At 44.9% G+C, this 22325-nt stretch overlaps 1 protein-coding gene across 4 annotated transcripts in view; it reads left to right on the top strand.

Moving 5' to 3' along the window:
• GALNT9 (polypeptide N-acetylgalactosaminyltransferase 9) overlaps positions 1 to 22325 on the top strand; it is a 699106-nt gene that overhangs the window by 294207 nt on the left and 382574 nt on the right. The window contains exon 1 of one of the 4 annotated variants that reach the window (XM_039505458.1): positions 5010 to 5093. The exons of the other annotated variants lie outside the window; for them this stretch is intronic. The gene's annotated coding sequence lies outside the window, so the exon portion shown is untranslated. Of the gene's footprint in view, positions 1 to 5009; positions 5094 to 22325 lie in introns of those variants that run through there. 4 annotated transcript variants of the gene reach the window in all.

The following is a 22325-nucleotide window of genomic DNA, read 5'->3' as shown; positions in this document are numbered from 1 at the left end:
CTTTAACCAGAGGGGGAATCAGCGTAGCCTCTGGGCATATGTACTTCCTGGCCAATGCCACCACCTACAGGGTCTATGTTGGTTGCCTGCCAGGTGAGAGAGAAGTTGTAGGTACCTTGCCCCATTGCAAGACACTGGGCTGACTTCCCATTGCCAGGGAGTCTACCACTGTGTTCTGGCCCAGCACAGTGAGGTTTATGCAGAAAGTGTATGTGAAACCCTTAGCTTTCCATCATATGCAAGTCCCACATCTCTTCCAAAAACAAAATTGCCACTTGCCTCCTAAAATAAAAATCTGTCTCTGTGTGCCACTCATCACCTCTGACACTTGTGAAGACAATTAATGAGAAGTACCGCCCGGATTCATCTCTGAAACACCAGGGGGAAAGAGATCTGTTTTTCCAAATGGGGAATGACAGAATCAGTCTGGAAATAACAGGGTTCCCCCACCTCCATTTTCAAGAGGATCCTGCACACACTGTCGTGTAAAACTTCAAATGGAAACCTTGTCTCTCAAAGCAAGTGACAATCCCCTTTAAATGTCTGTGGAACACCTTTCATGTGCTGTGTAACCGCAGGTGCTGGAACTGGGGGGGGTGCTGGGGGTGCAGGCTTGAAGTGGTTTCCATCATATACCGGATTTACAGTTTGGTTCAGTGCCCACACGATCCAAATAGTTCCAGCCCCGCAGAGTATACCAAATACAGTACAGAGAAAATGCATTGTTTTTCTCTATGGCTTTCAGCTCCCTCTGAGTTATCACAGGAAGTGGTGCCGGCACCTTGAATAATGCAGTGTTCTTGCCAACAGGCATGGAATACGTTGGCTAAATAGCTGGTAAATAACCTTATATTCCCCTGATAAGGTACTTGAGGATAGATCAAAGCTGAGAGGCAAAAGGGCTGACGAGCAAAATTTGGCTTGGCTAAGATTTGGCCTGGGCCTTCACAGACTTCTGAGAAATGGGTGTTCTAGAAGAGCAAATTACAATTACAGTTTAACACTGATCTACTGGAAAGCATCTTAACAAAGAAACACCACAAAACACTTTCTCGGCTGTTACCAAGAGACACAACAAAACAGGCAGAAATAAATCTTCCAGTGATGGCTAATGCTCCTGGGCTGGTGCAGGCCTATGATCAGCAGGAATTCTCTGACCAACAAGAAATGCAGGCAAAAAGCGCAAGGATGAAAACCTTAAGACTGTTCTGAACAGGTGTTCGACATCCTATGGCACAGCTAGTCAGAACAGAAGTTTGCCCAGGTAACCTTGGCTAAAATTTTCCTGCTTCCCATTGTGTTACATGCTAGTTGGTTGCTGCTCTCCACCACAGAGGTGAAAGTGAATGTAGACCAATGTAAAGTGCTTCAGGGTTGTTTGGGGAGAAAGATGCTATAAATGTAAGATCCTTTGGTAGACTAATATATTTCTTAAGGGTTAGGTGCACTGGGGCATTTCTCCTTCTCCTCTGAAAGAGGGGACAAATTCAGAGACGCCCCCAAGGAGTTTGAATCCTTGTCCCAAACTATCCCAACTTTGTTTTGAATCTAGGTCTTTACTTGCCACCTTGCCTCCAAAGTTCTCAGGCTATGGCACAATCCCATATGCTCCCACTCACCCAGCTGAGCATCTCTTGCTTGAGAGTCACTGAAGTATTTGGTTCTCTTCCCATTTCAACCCATTGTCATTCCTCTCCCTACATCCACAACTCTATTATATCCATGGCAATCCCGCAGTCCCAGTGCTGGCTGCTCTAGCTGCTGGTCCCTGCCTCTGTCTTAGACTTCAAAACTGATCAGTTATACTTTTTATTTTATTTTATTTTATTTTTTGGTCCTCTTGGCAACATAGAATCCTGCCTCCTTTCTGTCCACCATATCTTATAATACATCTCTCACATCAGGAGAAATTTACCCGAACAGAGAGGGGTGTATGTGTGTGTCTGGAATGCTGTTGATTCATGGTGGGGTTCTAACCTTTTTATCTATCACTTCTAACCAGGGAAGAGTTAAACAAGGACTGAATTGGTGAAGTCAAGGGATGTGCTGATCCTAAGTATCTTCCGTCATAGTCCAATGGACACCAGATAGAGATCTGTACCCTGTTGGGGGTGTAATGGTGCTGCAGTGGGGACTTGGACTTGGAATGGGCAGTGAGAAGGGTCCACGGCTAATTGAGAAGGTCTCAGGGTTAAGAGGAAGGTAACGGGCAGGGGACACAGTGGAGGTGGGAGGAGAGAAAGGAAGAAGATGGGTAAATGGGCTTGTATGTTTTGGATGTGTACAGTGCATAGGGATCAGCAAATGTCCGTGACCTTTAAAGCACCTGGCAAATGGGAGAGCAAAGGAAACTGGAATCAATAGGTTTAGGACATTAGAAATTCTTCTCTCTCCCACAGAGCATTCGCATGCAATGCACATGGCTCAGCTGGATGGAAAGGGGCTCTCTTAAAGGGCTTGGATGTTTAGCTTGTCACTTGCTCACCTCTTCTTATACAAGTTCCCTTTTTTCACCCCTACTTCCTTATACTGGTCACCTCCTTCATGGGTCTGTATAAATCTGCTCCTCTTGCCAAGCCTCTCCCACCCCTCATTGATTCCCCCCTTTTGTCAGTCCCTTAAGCAATCCCCTCCGCCCTGCTGCAGCGACTCCACCTTCCTGAGCTCATCCACAAGGCCCCTCCCTCTTCCCCCTTCAGTTTCTGCCTAGAGTGAAACTTGTCATTTTGTATAGAAAATCTGATAGATTGCTTCCCTTTCCTGCCCTCTCTCTGCCCATCCTCATGCTGGGAGTTTCTCCGGGCAGGGCTAATTCTTCCTTGCATGTCAGGGCAGCACCGAGCACATGAGGTGGAGCCGCAGATAAACACGAATGCTCTCCTGAGTTAAAGGCTTACACAGGTTTAAGTAGCGTAGTATCTCCTGGGACTGTTGCTTAATCACAACTGCCTCGCTGTGACCTGGTGCTCCCCTGTCTGTTTGATGGAGCCACCCATTTTCTATTACGTAGTTAGATTATAAATGCTTTGGGGCAGGGCCCATCTTTTCATTGTGTTCAATATGTACATTGTGTACAGTACCAAGCACAGTGGGGCCCCGACTGGGGCCTCTAGACAAGACCAGAGTACAAAATAATAATTAATAATGGCATCACTGGGCTCTTGAGCGAACAGTCAGATAATGCATATTTGCCATGTAATAACAGTATTTATTATAGGTAACTGGTAACTCTGAAAAATAGAGCTCCAGTGCTGATTACACAATAACTCTATCATCCACCAGATAACTCTGCAATTAATTTGTGTCACCACCATAATTTAAATATGATTTTTAATAAGAAGAGACTAATTTCTGCTGTTCTGTTAAAGGGGCATTTGGTTTTTGATTCCATAGATTTGCAAAGAGGCAGCATCTTTGTTTTATCCTCTGTCAAGTGAAATGAAATCTAGAAATCTCATGAAATGTAATCGATTCCTCTGTAAGGGTTCCATGATGTTTTATTTCACGTCCTCTCGTGCACCTGGAGACGGGACTTCAGCAAAGAAAGCTGCTGAAAGCAGTGTTGGGATTGCTTGCTGTATGGAAAGGGCAAGGCTGAGGTTTGGAGACTAGAGGCAAGTACTCTGCAGAGCTGCCTTTTCACAGCTAAATTCTCCTCTGAGATCTGCACAGGACATCTCCGCCCCAGTCCCCTGCTGTCCTTACCCTTGAATGTGGCTGAGCACATGCTGCATGATTTTCCCAGGGCCGGAGGTGAGGCTGACTGGTCTGTAGTTCCACAGATGATTCTTTTCCCCTTTTTGAAAGGTGGGCGCTGTATTTGCCTTTTCCTAATCATCCGGGACCTCCCCCGATCACCACGAGTTTTCAGAAGTAATGGTCAATGGCTCTGCAATCACATCAGCAAACTCCCTCAGCACCCTCGGATGCATTATAGTCCGCACCCATGGACTTGTGCATGTCCAGCTTTTCTAAATAGTCCTTAACCTGTTCTTTCACCACTGAGGGCTGCTCACCTCCTCCTCTGGTAGCTGACCTTGTCTGTGAAGACCGAGGGAAAAAAAGCATTGAGTATTTCAGCTTTTTCCACATCATTTGTCACTAGGTTGCCTCCCCCATTCAGTAAAGGGCCCACACTTTCCCAGACCACCTTCTTGTTGCTAACATACCTGTAGAAACCCTTTTGTTATCCTTCACATCCCTCGCTAGCTGCAACTCCAATTGTGCTTTGGCCTTCCTGGTTACAGCCCTGCATTCTCAAGCAATATTTTTATACTCCTCCCTAGTTATCTGTCCAAGTTTCCACTTCTTGTAAACTTCCTTTTTGTGTAAGCTCACCAAAGATTTCTCTGTTAAGCCAAGCTGGTCGCCTGCCATATTTGCTATTATTTCTGCACATCGGAATGGTTTGTTTCTGCGCCCTCAATAAGACGTTTTTAAAATACAGCCAGCTCTTTTTCAATCCTGTTAAGTTCTTGGCCTCAACTTCCTGCAGCAGCAATTTTTATGGTCTATGTATTGGGGGGGAAGGGGGGAAGTATCCAGTTTCTAGAGGATACACATCCACAACAGCTACACCTGGCCCCCTTGCTGGCCATCTCAGCAGAGAGGTCAATGACCTAACAGCCTTGGAGACACAACTATACTCAGAATGAAATTCATATTGTGCTGAAAGTCAGCACGAGGCCTATGTGCCGCGAAAGTGCTAGAGGGTGAGTTTTACCTTTATCCCCTAGACCTGGTCTGTCTAGACCAAGGTGGAGACTAGCTGGTGAAATAGTTTAAGGAAGCATGTTCTGCCACTGCCCATGCCATATCTTTACTGTGGAAAAATATATTTAGTCTCAAAGGCTGCCAATATGACACCTTCCACAAGCTCTAAAGTCGCTTGAAAAAGACCTCCTAGGTATCCCATGAGGATAGGATTTAGCTTCAGGACTTCTACACAGTGTGAAAAGATCAAGGATAAAGACACAATCCCCGACAGATCAGCTGCTTCTATTCCACAGTGTGGCAATGTCATCCTGACAGAAGAGGATCTTAAGGAGCCATCCATGCTGCAAGTGGGCATCAGCTGGTGCCCATAACAAAAGGTGAAGGATATGGGGTAGGTATTAGCATTCTTCTGTGCTTTCTATTAATCTCGCTCCACTTGCCAGGAAAGTGGCTTTTGCCTGTAGTGGTTTGTTCTTATTACAGAAAGCATGTTGAGGAATTAGAAAAGGTGCAGAAGAGGGTAACTAGTATGATAAAAGGTCTCGGGAGGTTTATAGCTGTGTGGAGAGGTTAGGAAAATTAGACTTGAATTCATTAGGAAGCAGAAGATTAAGAGAGGACATGTTTGAGATATCAAATGCTGAAGGCAAGTAGGATAGAATGGAAAATGTGTGAATGCAGAAGCAGGTTAGAAAGAATTGAAACTAAGAAAGGCCTAAGAGCCCAAAGGGGGAAGAAAATGGATAATGAATGTGTGGCAGTGCAGTGCAAGTAACTACTTCCTTGGTTGGACTGTATTGTCTGTCTGTTCAATATTTTGCAGAAAGTTTCCACTTTTTTGGACAAACATCTAGTTTTTGAAAACCAAGGTTGTTGGGGTTTTTTTTTTGTTTTTTTTTTGGGGGGGGAGGGTTGACCCCAAAACTGGGAAATTTCAAGAGATTTTTCTTCTCAAAAAAATATTGTTTTCAAACCAGACAACTTAATTCTGAATACTTTTGACCAGCTTCAGTAAGTACCTTTCTAATTTTGATGGCGGAAAATGCTCATTAAATATTAGAACTCTTGTGGGGAAAAGATCAGCTGTATTTGGGGGGAAATTCTGATTCTACATTCCTTTATAGCACAGAGCCTCAGCTATATGGCCTAATCAAATCCTGCACGCCAGACACCTTCAAATTAGAAATTAGGCTCAGTTTTTTAACAGTGAGGATGATTAATCACTGGAACAAACTACCGCAGGAACTGGTGGGTTCTTCACCTGTTGATATCTTCAGAACAAGACTAAATGTCTTTCTGGAAGATCTGCAGTAGGATGTGTCTACACTCTAATTGGGAAGCATGATTGCAGCACAAATAGACATACCGGGACTAGCTTTGATCTAGCTCGAGTAACAATAGTAATGAAGTTGTAGCTGCCGCCCTTGTTGTCGTGGCTTCACTGCTATCTCAAAGCTAGCTCAGGTAGGTCTACATGTGCTACAATCACACCTCCCAGTTGCAGTGTAGACATATCCTTAGTCAAACATAATTTCTGGGGCTCAATACAAGAGTTACTGGACGAAACACCATGGCCTGTGTTCTACAGGAAGTCACACTAGATGATCTAATGGTCTTAAAGTCTGAAGCTTCCCTGCCCGTTTCTCAGGGCAAAGTTCATGAACACAAATCCATTTTTGGCTTTGCCATGGATGGATAATGTGGCTATCCCAGTCTTTTGCTCAGGGAGCCTCTTCCCCGACCCACCAGTGTGTGTGTCTGCTGGATGAGTGAAAACTCCACAGTTCTGCTTCTCAGGGAATGATGCAAACACTGTCTTCAGTTTCATCCGTACAGGGGCGGCTCTAGGAATTCTGCCGCCCCAAGCATGGCAGGCAGGCTGCCTTCCGCGGCTTGCCTGGGGACGGTCCACCGAAGCCGCAGGACCAGCGGACCCTCCACAGGCACGCCTGCGGGAGGTCCACCAAAGCTGCGGGACCAGCAGACTCTCCACAGGCAAGCTGCCGAGGGAAGAACTGCCTGCCGCCCTCACGGCGCCAGCAGAGCGCCCCCCGCGGCTTGCAGCCCCAAGCACGCGCTTGGCGTGCTGGGGACTGGAGCCGCCCCTGCATCCGTATGTACTCTCAACCCTTCCTGGGCTTTGTTTCCTGTTAATTCACAACTAAATGGCCAGCCTTTTTTTTTTTCCTTCTGGTTTCATGTTCTATCCATGACAAACAATCAGAGGCAAAGCAATCTATCTGTCCAGCCTCACCTGAATGGCTTCTGTAAACTCAGGTGCCCTTTCCACAAGCACGATCCAACTTTCAAACTTGCGACTAAACCAAAACTCAGGAAATCTCCCCACAGTTTGGGGATATTTTGCCTGTCTCTAAGAGTTCAGACTTCTGCTTCCAGGGCTTGATGTCTTCTGAGGCCAATAGCTGGCAGCAATAAGAAGGTAGGAGAGCAACTGCTGAGCATGTGTAGAGGCAGATGGGAGGGAGGAGCCAAAGCCTGGGAAGAGATGGCGAAGCCAGCTGCAGAAAGGCTTTTAAGTTTACAAAGAATTAAGTTTTGTCCTTCTGATTTCCAAATCGAGGTGCCATTTAGAACGGGGGCTGGTGCCAGTGTCCTCTTGGGGCTGGCAGTATTTACACAGCTGACAGTTTTATTTGGAAACTGCAAATAGACAGTTAACACCATAAGGAAAATGCCTTACAGAGGTGAAAGGGCTGCTGTAAAGACACATTTCTCTCTGCCAAAGTCATTATCATGATGCATGCTAATGAGTTTGGAAATGACCATGCGGCTGGCAAGAGCATTCTGCAGGCAGCTTTTCAATTAAAAACAGAGGGGTGCCCAGAGTGGTCTGAAAAACTCTAAAAGGCAGTTTTCTCCTGCCCCCTGCTTCTCCATACCCATTCATAGGGTATGGAGAATATCTCCAAATACTTGGTTAGGTTATGGATACTGAGGTCACTCTGCACCTCACTGGATTCAGCCCCTGAGCAATCTTAGAACCCCAGATGGGTTTGCCATGTTTTCCCAAAATGCAGTAGGAGCCTCTTGCTCTGGTAGCAGCCATTTCCAATGGCGAATGGGTATCAAAGGGTATTTAATCCATCTTCCAGTTGTTGAAATAGATTCTTATTTCCAGTCACACATAATTGATCGCATACTGCTGATAAACTTTTTTATATATATATTTTTTCTTTTGGAAGTTGTGAGCTACTATATTTCTTCTAGCAATAAATTGGAGTTTTACAAGTGTGAAATGCATTTCTTCACTCTTTCCCTCTGTAACGATTGTGGTGGGAGTGTTTACCTCTCCCAGCTGCCTTCTGTATGGCCAGCAGCCAATGGCAAGGCACCATCTGGCTGTCCCTGATTTTGCCAGCTGTAGGTGTAATCACCAGGGCAATTTCAGAGTCCAAAATCCCATGTGCTCCTGTACATGGGGCCTGGGGTGGGGCGGGGAGGATGAGTGCGCTGGTACATGGAGGTACAATGAGTGTCTTTGAAAATGTGCCCTAGCTTCCTAGGGAATCAAGCACTGCTTCGTGTTCCCATGGCATCAGCTTGAAAGCACCTGGCTAATGTGCACTGGGAAGCAAACGGCCCATGCCCAACTGCTGCCACTTGTGTCTGGAGCTGGCGTTTCCAAGTGGGCTCATTCAGGGGTTACAGGCATGCTGGTGGGAGTGACGGTAGAGAGGCTGAGTCTCTGGGTGCCGGCTATTTGGAGTGGTTCTGTATGGCACTGGCTAACTTGATGATCACCAGCTTCGGTTGCCCCATTGCTGTGCAGGGTGCTGTACAGATCTAGGACAAAAGGTCCGGCTACACTTTGAGGTGGGGTATGATTCCCAGCTCGAGGAGACTTATTCGTGCTAGTGCTGATTGAGCAATTGGGCTAAAATAGGTTGTAACCACAACTGCACAAGTGGCAGGAGGGACTTGCAACCCTGAGCCTGGGCAGCAGCCAGCAGCTTGGGTGGGTGGATTTCACCTGTGCATCGTCCTATGCTGCCTCAGCTTCACTGCTATTGTTACTTGAGCTAGTTCTCATCAGTTTAGTTTGGGTGTATCTATGCGTGCTGCAGTCACATCTCCCGATTGCAGTGTAGACATATGCTAAGCAGCATGTAGCCCGTTCACCTCACCTGCCAGTAAAGCCTCGTTTGGGAGTAACAACTATCTTCACTTCTGGACTCTGCTATGTACAGGAAAGAGAACGACATGGTTTGTCTTATACAGATCTCGTACTAAGGCATGGGACTGGGAACCAAGTGATCTCCAGCTCTGCCACCCAATCTCTCTGTGCCTCAGTTCCTCATCTGGAAAGTAGGGATAAACAATGCTGCTTTTCTCCCACGCTTTGCCTCTTTTTGTCCAGTTAGAGTGTAAGATCTTGGGCCAGGGACTGCCTCTTACGATGTGTACGTACAACACCTAGGACAATGATACCCTGCTCTCAGCTGGGGCCATACGTGCTGCTGTAAATAAAAATACATTTTATACATAATAAGGAACCTGGTACAATAGGCAGCACAGAATGGGCTCACTTGTGTTTAGCCTGAGATCAGATTGAATCAATAACAGGATTAAAATCCATGTTCCCGCTGGTTTCCGGTTCTTTGTTCTAACTACCTGTGGGATCTGATTTTCAGAGCATCTGCACCTTCCATTGACTTCAACTGAAGTTGAGGGTCTTCCACATTTGAGGGTGTTTGGATGGAGTCTTCAGTGGGGCTAATCTAGATTTATGCTAGGGTAGTTCAGGGCAGAATCTGGGCCACAGAGTAGTTATGGAATCTGTAGGTGGGTTTCAGAAGTGCTGAAGACCTTCAACTTCAGTTGAAGTCAATGGGAATTTAGCATTCCAGTTCAGCACCATCTCAAGGGGAAAAGGGTGTTTGTCCTATTCCCCCTACTTCAGCAAATGACATCTGGTAGGGTGCCTTCCCAGTGGCTTGCGATTCCAGCGTAGAAGGACGTGCAAGCTGCACCAAACTGACAAAATATTGTCTGATTGAATCATGTTGAAATCACTTCAAGTTGTACTTGCTTGTAAACCTCTGTGGTGCAGGTCAGTGCAATGCCCTAGTTGCCTTGATTTGAGTAATTTTAAGGAGTGCCAAACACACACAGCTAACAAAGCACCTGAATAATAGATTGCCTGCTAAGGATTATGGGGATTCTGCAAGGACTGGCAAAAAAGGGTCAGTCTGGGAGGAAGGTTATTTAAACGCAGGTGACATTTACGTTCTGCTGGGTGTTACAGTTTCCTTTAGTTAAAACAGCTAGAACTTCTGTTTATTCATATTTGCCAATCAATAAATCCCTGGTGGAGGTAAAATAAAATTTCTATGGGTAATAGAACCAATCCTACCCTCCTTTCACTCAGATGTAATGAGTGTCACCATGAGAGTGATTTTTGGGCTGTCTGAAAGTGATGCTTCCCCTTCTGTTTAATTGCTCTACAGCAAGCTGTGCGAGATCATGATGCAGAGGGCAAAACACCCTCCTAAAGCCTCCAGTTTTATCCTCTACGAAGAAGAGGCTCTGCTGGGGATGTAAAACAGAGTTCTGAATGTTTCAGTGCTGGAAGGGGCAAATGCTCACCAGACAACTCCACGGTGGGACTCTTCACTTCTGCTTTATTAAGAATAAAGGAGGAAAAAAAGGACTTGAAGCAGGTAAATTTCAATTACACGACAGTGCGCCGAAAGGTGAGATAAGCCTGGTTTCCAGAGACATTGAGTACCTGCAGCTCCCCCTGACTTTGGTAGGAATTGTGGGTGTTCAGCACCTCTGAAAATCAGGCTCCACAATTGAGCTGAATCTGACCAACTGCTGCCTTCCTGAAACCCAGCTCCATGTCTTTTCATCTGCCTGCCTGAGGTGGAGCTGTTTCCCCTGCCTCAGCAACAGCAGGACTATATTGGAGAATATTTATATCTGTGGATGTGATCCAAGAGTCATAATGCCTAACCTTTGGTTGTGTGAAAAGGATCTTCTTTCCTTTGTCCCCATCCACCGGGGGAGGGAATGAAGGATACAGTGATCTTAATTGCATTCTCCTAAGTGCAAGGCCTGCAGATGGCTAATAGCTAGTCAGCTAATGCCAGTCATCACAAAGGGGGCAGGTAGGAGGTGAGGTCATGCCATAAGAACATAAGAATGGCCATCCTGGGTCAGACCAAAGGTCCATCTAGCCCAGTATCCTGTCTTCTGACAATGGCCAATGCCAGGTGCCCCAGAGGGAATGAACAAAACAGGTAACCATCAAGTGATCCATTCCCTGTCGCCTATTCCCAGCTTCTGGCAATCAGAGGCTAGGAATACCATCCCTGCCCATCCTGACTAATGCCATTGATGGACCTATCCTCCATGAATTTATGTAGTTCTTTTTTTCGCCCTGTTATGGTCTTGGTCTTCACAACATCCTCTGGCAAAGAGTTCCACAGGTTGACAGTGTGTTGTGTGAAGAAGTACTTCCTTCTGTTTGTTTTAAACCCGCTGCCTATTTTATTTGGTGACCCCTAAGAGGTCATTTGGTTCCATGTAGAGGAGCACGTGCTGTTTCCTTTTAAAAGCTGTACTGGTGGGCATGCTCTCCTCGTTGTTGGCAGAGACTGAGCCAGGATCCCTGGACCAGTGCCCATAAGCCACAACAAAGCCCAGAAGTCATTAAGAGTATACATGTGGGCGGGGCTCAGCAAAGGTGCTGTGCTAGGGGACAGCAGCTACTACTCTAAGGGAATGGCAGCATGGTTCTACTCCATACCTGTCCCCTTGAGGATGGCTGGCGCTGCTAGCTCAAGCAAAGGGTCACAGGGCTTGTGATCTAGAGGGAGTAACCACAAGGATATTAAATATTGGAAAAAACTGTGCTTATTAAAAGTAAGGTTAAAGGAAAGGTGGGTGAAGGATTGTGCAAGTAAAACAGTTATTTTAAAGCAATCAAATCCTACCATAATCCATGCTATCCATCTTGCTACTGACTTAAAAAATTACACTGTGCACAGGGGAAAAGCCGGAGTGAAAGTTGTTCAGTGGAATTTAAAATTTCTGTCTAATTGGTCTGCAATGCTAATTAGTGCTAATAGTCCTTGAGACAGGTCTGATAATTAGTGAGTTTCATATCCAGTAGGGAAGCCGAGCTCAACACCTGCTTAACGTTGCTTCTAGATGCTCATGAATGAGGTGCTGTATTGTGGCAATGGGGTTTATTTTTCTAACAGCCTTACATATTGCTGCTTTAACCCCAATTCTACAAACCCTTATGCCCAGGCTTTATTTTGTGCATGTAAATAATCCCCCCAAAGTCTTGGATAATACATGCTGCACTCCTACGCTTGGATTATGTAGGAGTCTAGCACATCTGGAGAGGGTTCCATATAGGAGTTTCAGTCTCTGGGACCCATTATCCTTTGCTCACTGAACTGAAGTCACTGGGCTGGATCACCAGCTGGTGTAAATTGGCATATATTGATTGTTTATCCAAGACCTAAGAGCCTCAGACCCAAATCCTGAAGTCGATATAAAATAGAACAAGAAGGAAAGACCTTTACACTCATGGCTATCTGGGCACATGTGAGTAATGTAAGTAATTCCTCCTTTTCCAGGAAATGTCCATGTTCTAATGACCACGCCTCACTATTTGCCTTGTCTGGTGTTGTGTTCGCTTGTCATTCGATAGTGGAAGCCTGCATGGGAAGGACCTGGTCCTGCTTTGGCAATAATCTTCCATTGTACATTTAGGGTGTTATAGACATGATTAGTAATAATGTGACTTGCAGTGGAGTCCTTGGTATTCAATTATGACATTACGGGGTGCAATCCAGACCAGTGAGGGATGCCTGGGGTGCCTCACAATGCTTTGTTGTTATAGCTCCCACGTGGGCCGCTCACAAACAGGAAAGCAGCATGCAGTGCACACCCTAAGTGTCTGCGTATAGCTCCTGCCAGCAACACTCCAATCACACTCTGGCTTCCACCAGCCTTGGTTGCCTCAGGGTGGCCTCAATACCCCTAGTCCCAGATTTCCCCCGCAAAATGCATTTTATGCTGCACTGTCCAGCCCTCTCCTGGACAATTCAGATAACAAAAAGGTCTGTTGTTCCTGTAAGAGAACAATATACAACAACTTGCTCCTTTTAAATGGAGTTACCACACAGCCCAGTTTAACCACAACACTGGATTAGTTTTGATTTAAAGAATAAAACAAGTTTATTTAATGAAAGAAGATAGGATTGTCAGAGAGTACAAGCATTAAGGCATTAAAGTCAGAAATGGTTACAAGAAAAATAAAGAGAAAACTCTTTCTAAACTTAACAAATCAGACTTGGTTCAAGCTGAAATCCTGCCACATGTTTTCAGTACATTGCTGACCAAACCCTCAGGCAAGGATTTGCTCTCTAAGTCCAACGCCTGTTTCCTTTTTCTTAGGTGAAAAGAGAAAGAGGGACAGAGAGAGAACTTAGGGTGTTTTTGCCCTTCACTTCTAGAGTTCAGTCACCCTTTGAACTGCATTTTCCTGAAAGAGACCTGTAGATAAAGTTCTTTCCAGCTGAGAGAAAGGAGACATGGAGGTGTTACTCTGTTTCTTTTAACCTGTGTATACTGAAATGCAGTTTTTCTTTGTCTTCTTTCTTCCCTGCTTGCTGTCTAAGGCAGGGGTCCCCAACGCAGTGCCTGTGTCCTGGCCGGCGGTAGAGCATCCGCCGAAATGCCGCCAAATTTCTGCGATGTTTCGGCGGCGATGCCTCTTGATGACGCCACTTGCTGCCGACAAGCGACATCATCGAGAGGTGTCGCCGCCGAAATGCCGCCGAATTTCGGCGGGTGCTCCACCGCCGCCACGGTCCTTCGTCTGGCGCCCACTGGTCTAAGGACTCTGTTTGCAGCTTACATGTAAATTGAGGTAAATAGATCCCTTTAAGACGGGCTTGCTTGACCAGTTCTGCTTCACTGGGGCTACGTGAGTTTGAACATGTGCCTTTAACATCATACAGGTGGACTTCATAACGTTACACACAGTGCTGCTACATACATTCACCATGATATTGACCAGTGAGTTATCAGTTTTCAAATGATACCTCAAGGCATATTTTGTATAGAGATTATTACGATATGTGTAAGGTGTGACTACAGTGGTGCAGTCGGTCACACCAGTTACAGGGGAATGTTTTGTGTAACTAATAAATGAACCATAGCATTACAGTGCCTTTGCAGTAACCCCAGGCTTATTTCAAGGGAAGTATAGTGGGTTTGCTTATCCCTTCCCTTTATGTTCACTGTGTAATCACCAGTTCCACTTGATTAACAGTTCACTCATTGCTTTCTCACCCTCGGCTCAATGATGATGAGCATTGCTACCCAATATAGCAAATGGGGCCAGGATGTTCGGCATCCAGTAGGACTGAGCACTGGTAAAACATGGCTCCAGTTTTCCCCAGTTTCTTTCTTTTAATCAGAGGTTTTATGGAAAAACTGATTTAACTTTTTGAAAGAATGGTCTAAACTTTGTTCCAAGCAGCTCCCCTCAACCGTTCAGTCCAGGAAGTTGTCATAAGAGCATAGCTAAGGGGAATCTGAGCAGAGATCCCTTCTACAAAGCAGGTATGTCAGGAGTGCTCGTGATGCTTGGCTCAGCTATGCTGGTAAATTAAGAGAAATGGCTTCATTAAAGCCATCTGTGCGTCAACCATTTTATTTCTCTCCGAGAAGCAATTTAGCTTTTGCTATGCTAAGCTATAGAACAGAGACTGCAGATTATAGGCTTACAGGCAGTTCCAAGTGTGAAGCAGCAGTATAAGTCTGTGGCATTAGGAGCTAGCACTTTGAACACAACTCTTGGCGACAGTTAATTGCCCCGGGAGTGGAGAAATATTACCTTCGGCTTGACAAAAGTTATTGTATTAAACACACACGTTTCCAAATTCACTGTCTGCTTGAAGACAATTGTCTCTGCTGAAAAAGCATTCCCGCTGTGCTCTAGAAATAAGAAAAGAAACAATTTCCATTGTTAAGCCCTCCCTAGTGACAGCACCTCTTCTACCACCACGCCTTAACGTCAACTTCCTAAGTAAAGATATATAATTGGTTTCTTATGAAGGAATGGTGGACTTTTCAGAAGCACTGGGTGCTGGCCTCGCCCTGCTCCCATGGAGGTCAACAGGAGCAGCGTTAGGCCAAGCGCAAGTACTTTTAGAAAATCCCACCCTAAATTAGGTGCGGAATGGAATTCTGCTAAGGAAACAGTCATATTTAACAGCCCGTCTCTCCTGTCTTAGTTTTACATCCACCCTTTGGCTTGGTTGGCATTGCTGTGTCCATCAGAGGTGTGAAAACCACACACTGCTGGCTGAAACAGCTATGCTGACCTATTCCCCAGTGCAGATGCAGCTATGCTGATAGGAAAATGCTTCCGTCAATATAGCTACTGTCATTCAGGGAGGTGGTGTTCCTACACTAACCCTTTCGTCAATGCAGGCTGCATCTGCACTAGAGGGTTATGCCCCTATCGCCTCCATGGTATACACCTACCCTGTGACTTGAATGTGGTTAGTTCTAGATTACACTGGCGTAAGGGTGAAATACACCCGTGAGCAGAGTGTGGTCTCCGGTACAGGCCTGGAATTAGCAATAATGAAAGCCTCTTAACTACAAAGCTTGGAAACCCTTCAGTGCAGATTGGCTGGCGGGGGTGGGGGAGGGACAAGGCTTCAGAGGTTGCCATTGATCTCCTTGACTTTCAGGAAAATTCAATTTCAGTTTATGGTTTTTGATATGAGCAAGTGCAAATACCCTGTAAGACACAGAACCGAAATTACTACAGGAAGCAGCCACAACACAGGTCAATATATTAGCCTGCCAAGGCTTTAGAGCTTAGGCAAGGGAATTTATTCTCCAAACAGACTACACCGTAGAAAAGCAATTCCTTTGTTACCAGAGTCATTGTGCATACTCCTGCAGTCACATGGAACTGGAGACTGGACATCAGAATGCAGTCTCCTGCTTCACAGGGCCTTCAGAATACTGGACAGTAGAGATAAAGAGATTAAAAATGAGCAGCTGAGTCTCAGTCCTGCTCTCACTGAAGTCAGTGAAAGTCTTTCGATTGGCCCTTACTCGTTATTCCCTGGTACCACAGCAGTACCCACAGGCGCTCCCTCCTATGGATGAGATGACAGAGGGAGCTAATCAGTATTTCTATTGCTGCAGCATCACATCTGGAAGGAAGTGTGATTTCAAGAGGCTGTGCTGCTGAGAATGGCATTAACAAAACAGCAGCTCCGGCAGGTGTTCAGGTGAAAACTAATATCAGAACTGCCCTGACAATGCCAGGCAGGGACTTCTTTGACACACTGAATTGTACTAACATCTATGAAACTAAACTTGGCTTGTGTAAGGCCCCAAAGCTAAGGGCTTGATTGGTGCTCAGATTCCACAATGGGGGCATATCATAAGAACATGAATACAACAGGGGGTAGTTGCATTGTCGGTCTAACGATCAGGTTGTGCAGTCCTTTCCAGAAGCCACTTTGCCCCTAAATTTTTGATAAACAAAAATATCTGTGCCCTGAACACATTGCAAAGCAAACTGATCTCATTCCAATATACCCAGGCTATCTATACGGTGGGTACTATAACATCCCAGAGAAGTGGATCTTACAGCAATAAGATGTGATAATTTTCCAGTATTTTAAAATCAATTAGCATTCCAGATGAGAACCCCGGATTTACAAAATTGGAGGGCGGGGGGGGGGGTGTTATGTGGTGGAGAAATGGTTTTAAAAATCCATGTTAGGGAAACCGTGAAAAGATTCTCTAAAAAAGGAAGCAATCAACACTTACTTCCAACTGCTTATGACAAATACTGGATTTCTGAGGGTGCATTCTCACTGTTTCTTTAAATTCTGCCCATTGCACTCGCAGACTATGTAAATCTGTAAACGTGGACATGAATTATTATTGTTGTTTGATAGTGCCCAAAGGTGTGTTGGATGCCTTTTACAGTACAGATAAAGAGATGTTCCCTGCCTTGAAGGACTTGCACTATCATTTCAGACATGAAGCAACAAATAGGGAACAACTTTCTCTAGCCGCTGATAGCAACCAGCTCATGGGGATTATTCACTTTGGGTTTGAAACAACCCATTGAAGTGAATGGAAGGAGGAAGGATGGTTCAGTGGTTAGAGTAATTAGCCTGGGCTCTGGGAAATCTGGATTCAATTCCTGCTGTCCCACAAACTTCCTGTGTGAACCTGGGCAAGTCACTTAGTCTCTCTGTATCTCAGTTCCCCCTGGAGATAATACTTCCCCACCTCACAGAAGGTTGTGAGAATCAGTACATTAAATGTTGTGAGGTGCTCACATAGTACAGTGATGGGGACCACATAAGTGTGCTAGTTAGATAGGCTTTTTATTGACTTCAGTCTGTGTTGGATCTATTTCATGGTAGATCAAGTTTGTTTTGTCTGCGCAATTGACATATGTAATTATTGACTCACTTCTCACTGCGTCCCAGCAGAAAGGTGATCTGGATTGTCCTGGCGGATCGGTGCTGGGAAGGAGATCCACGCACAGGGATTGACATTGAGAAAGGCCTGGAAATTGTGGTGGGAGACGCAGATAAACAGGGCAACAAAGAGGTACCATTAGTGGGGGAGGCAGAGGATTACCTGACTGAAGGGAGCATCCTTGGGAAATCCGCTGTAGTTGTGGCTTCTTCTGAATGTCTGACCTGACATCAGCGCCAGTTCCTACGGAGTGACCGTCACTGCTTGTGAGCCCATTTGGAGTCCAGTCAAAGCCAAGGCCTGGATTTTCAAAGGAGTGTGCAGGCGCCCAACTCGCATCTAAAGTAAATGGAACTGGGGTTCCTCTGTCCTGTAGGCTCCTTTGAAAATTCCCACCCAGATCATTTTCATTCTTCCCCCGTATCACCCTGCCACGTTTTATGGAAACACTGCACCGTATGATGTACGTGAGACTGGCGCTCGCTGGTTTTGAGGAAGTCCATTTTCTTTTGAGTAGATTAGAACTCTCGGTACTAACATGATGCTCTTCCCCGCCGCAGCATTTCACAGACGCTGGGACAAAACCAGGGGTCAGGTCTGAATTTGGCCCATTGGCTGTGTAATCCAGGCACTAGCCCTGGGAGGGCATGGTGATTTCTGAATTTGCAGATGGGGAAACTGTGTAAGGTAGGGACTCGATCAGAGGCAGGATCAGAGCTGAGAGCACCCTGTGCTGAGACGACTCATCTCTCAATACCACCCAGCTATTAAATCTATCTCATTACAGTGGATACCAATTTGGCACATGGTAAAACTCTGGGAGCTCATTGTGCCCCGTCCTTTCCCACAGAGGGGATAAAGAAACTTTCTCCTCTTTGTAACCAGGCATGACAGCAGCACTAGACTCTCTGGGGCACCACCACGGAGAGGGAGATCATGTTGCACCTAATAAAAGGTGTATCAGCAGCTGTCAAGCAAGCTCCCGCAGAAGCACTGAGCCTGTGTGGTGAGGTTCATCAACTCTGGGAGCTCCCTCTTCCACCTTGAGCCGGGAGTCAAAGCCTCACTGCTTAGACTGGCAGATATATTGAAGAGCTGCCTGTGCAGGATTATACTGTGTCTGTATACTATGTTTACCCAATGGCAAAGTCATAAATGGAAGATCAGAGTTGAAAACACAATAGGCGTTCTCACTGGAATTCCCGCTGTGTCTCAACTGACCAGAAAAGCTGTCTCCATTTGCCAGCTAAATGCACCTCTCCAGAACAGAGCTGTAATCACAAAATCCATGGCTATGGAAATCAGAACAAGAGTGTTAGAAACCCTGTGGACCTACAGTCTATAACGATAACCTAGTTTTTTAGGTAGATAAGTGCCATGACCAATTGCCCAAATCTTTCTTTTGTACTGCCATCTAGCTCACTGCAGTTCTGGGTGGAAGCCTCTGAAGGAGGTAAATAGTAATAGCCTTTTCTTTTTTTTTCCTTCACTGAAACAATCGTCAAGTGTTTGCCTACTATCCTCTGTATGTTAGTGTCATTTTACCCTGCAACCTTACTGTAAAAATGTGCTGCTCTTTGTTCCCCGTGTTCATATCGAGACAAAACAATTTTAAAAAATCCATAATTAAACTGAGCTTTCTCCCCCTAGAGAAATGTGTAAAGATTTTCAATAGAAATGTAACAAGGCCAGAGAAAACTGGCCATTCTCTTGTGACACCATATTTTCTGAGCGCTGTCTCCACAGTAATAAAATATGACACAATCAATGATAGCACAGCTGAGGAAAAGTGGCCAATTAAAGGGGAGCACAGCATCCCCTTTAATATGACACAGCACAGCACAGCATCCCCTTTAATATGACACAGCATCCCCTTTAATATGACACAATCAATGATAGCACAGCTGAGGAAAAGTGGCCAATTAAAGGGGAGCACAGCATCTGTGAAAAGTATTGTGCACAACGTTGTGCCACTGCTGCACTGCAGTTTTCTGCTTTTGTTCTCTAGCTGATCCATATAGTATAATGAATCTACATCTGAGACCTGAATGGAGCCTGATGCTAATCACAGCAAAACAACCATACCTAGGAAAATGGCTTAGAGAAAAGGAATTCCCTAGGAAAGGAAGAATCTCTCAGTGTAGCTGGATAGTTCCAATTAAACTTCTTTTTGTGACAATTATATTTATTGACAATTTCATGTCTCTGTGCTGTGGAAGCAGAATTGCTAATTACTGCAGTCTGTCTGAACTTTGCATTTCTGGTACTGAAGCTAGGGAAACGATATTTGAATTCACTTTACTGGACTTTAAATGAATTGTCCTTAGCACCCTGATGTGATCCACAGCCTGGTCTTTGGAATAAGCACTATTGTGTTCTAACCTCAGCTCTGGCATGGATTCACTGAGTGATCTCGGGCAGCCCACCTAGCCTCTTTGTCTTCTAGCTCCTTTGAAAATGGGTCGAATTAGTCAAAATTTTTCATACTGAACATTTTTCCACTGGGGGGGTGGGGAAACAGTTTGGCCAAATCAGACGTTTCCATGGGAATGTGATTGTGATGAAATTTCATTTTGAAGAAAAAACTGATAAGAAGCCTTTTGATAAGGTTGAAATGGAATATTTTTGAATTTTCATCTAGAAAGTACTTTTGATTTCAAAATTTTATGTAACGACGTCTAAAAAGATTGATTGTATAATTTTAACATTATAACAAAATGTTTCAATTTCATCCAAACTTCAATTGACTTGAAATAAAATTTGTTCAAAAGTTTTATTTCTCAGGAAATTTTAATTTTAAAATGGTTTAATTTATTTATTTTTGGTTTTGATTTGAGGGAGGGAAGAAATATTGGTGTTCCTCATGAGATGGAAATTCTGAATTTTGACCAGTTCTGGAGCTAGAGATGGGGTTAGTAATAATTGCAAATGCCACCTACTACACAGGGTCTCTGGTGGATTCAGAAATGAATATTTGTATAATGCTTTGAAGTTGTGTAGTACCATGCAAGGGCTGTGATTGTTTATTGTTAATTAATGTTACGGCTGTGCATTCTGGTCCCTGCGGAGCCTGATTAAAGCAGAAAATAGCAATAGTCAGTCTCATCTGAATAATACCCCACTATTTGTATTTGTCTTTTCAATGGGTTTTATTTTTAGATTCTTAAGGACTATTTAGGGAATTATTTCTGGTCTTCCCATGGTTAATCTTCAACGCATTCATATTGAAATATCACGAGAAGGCAAGATTGTGGGTCATTTTGACTCATAAATGGTTCTCTGAGGCATTTTAAAAGCCTGTAGAAAAAATAAACACTAATACAAATACCAGACACCAAAAATATAAAAGGTAAATTCTGTTTGCTCCAATCCCAGGATTACTTTTCTAGGGTCAGACTGGGACCCACTGTACATACCATCCAAATCCTATTTTCCTCTCCTCTCCCCCAGGCCCACCCCAAAAAAAGGTGAAAAAAATTGAATGTATGGAGGCCAAGAAAGTAAAATTGGAAGCTGGGAATCTCTAATGAGGTCATCATTGGCCTACTGTGGTCCCTCAGAATTTCACCATTGTCTTCAGCTTAGAAGCATTCTGAGCATCTACACAGCCTTTGAGAGATCTTTACTAAGGATCATTATATGTAAATGTTGATTAATCAGTCTTATTACAGATACAGTATTGATAAACATTGATTTGGCAGGTTCCTAGTACAGTTACCTGTGTGCTGAATACATGTATAAATTGCACATGGTTCTAGCTATGCATATAGGTACCCTTCACCCATCAGTGTAGTATCTGAGAGCCTTACAAATGTGAACCAAGGAACTAGCATTATCTGTGTCTTTGTTTCCCAACACTCCCACAGCCCCAGCTTTGAAGAATGGTTTGTTTAATTGTAATGTTTCATTATCATGTCATATGCCATGACTGTGGGAAAGCCATGTTGGGGAAATGACTTTTACACTTGGATCTGGTGGAGCCCAGGCTCTTGCAGTAGCTGTCTGGGCTGTGGTCTAGTTGCTGAAATAATCCCATCTCCTGAACGTACAAGCCTCCCCATAAAGGTTGATGGTTCCCTTGTTCTGGTGTTACATAGAGATCGTGGAGGAGAGAAGCAAATGTCTCAGCTAGTTTGGTCCAGACCCATGGAAGACTTTGAGTATCAGGAGAGAGGCTTTGTGTAATGCAGCAGCCCTGGGTAGGTCTTCAGCAGCAGGGTTCAGAGTTGGGATCTCTGCATCTATAAAGCATGAACCTCTATTCCCCGGTGTGAAAGACAGACCTCAGCAAGTGAAGGTCATACTAGGCTGATCAGCCTTTGTCCGTGGCCCGTTGAGTGGTGGCGATTACAATTGCACTGGACTCTGTATTCAGTGAAGCCATGCAAAGAGCAGCACCCTGGCTGGATGTGCTCACAGGGAAAAACACGTGCGGTTCAGCAGACAGGCTTGCTGCACTCCGTGTCAAACACAGCTTTTTCAGGTGTGTGGCTTCCTTCCCAGGTGTCCTGAATTGCAATAATCGCAACAGCAACCAGGTACATATTAGCTCGAGATCATCAGCTGTGGGAAATATTTGTTTTTCCCCATTCATGATCAAAACTGTTTCTTGTCACAAAATGGAGGTATTCGATTACATGAACGCTTTCACAAAGTGTTTGCTTTCTGTGGGAAAACGTTGATATATTTTTCCCCATAGAAGAAAATGAGTGCCTGAAAACTAAAATATTGTATATGAATATGCTGCCACAGTGCCTCATGGGAGATGTAGTTCAGCTGACTCATGCTCGTCCTCCTCTATGGGCTGGGCTCACTGGCCGAACTGTCTCCCAGGGACTCCCACGATTAAAGCAGAAAATAGCAATAGTCAGTCAGTCCCCTCCCCATGGATTCTCCTGATACCTATTGGCAAAGACCAATGCCCAATCCACCTTCCTGTGCTATGGGTCCTTTCCCAGGCAGCAGATATATAGTCTGCTATGGGCCTGAGCAAGGAAGTTAAAGCTGCTGCTTAAAATAAGAAAGTCTGCCCTGCCCCCTGCCCCCTCTGTGAGCCAAACCTCTTTTCCTGACCCTCCAGAGGGCCCTTGTACCTT

Source organism: Mauremys reevesii, linkage group 18, assembly GCF_016161935.1.
Source record: "Mauremys reevesii isolate NIE-2019 linkage group 18, ASM1616193v1, whole genome shotgun sequence".
Lineage (NCBI taxonomy): Eukaryota > Metazoa > Chordata > Testudines > Geoemydidae > Mauremys > Mauremys reevesii.
The sequence above is the reverse complement of the archived record's forward strand: the minus strand, read 5'-3'. Positions and strand labels throughout refer to the sequence as shown.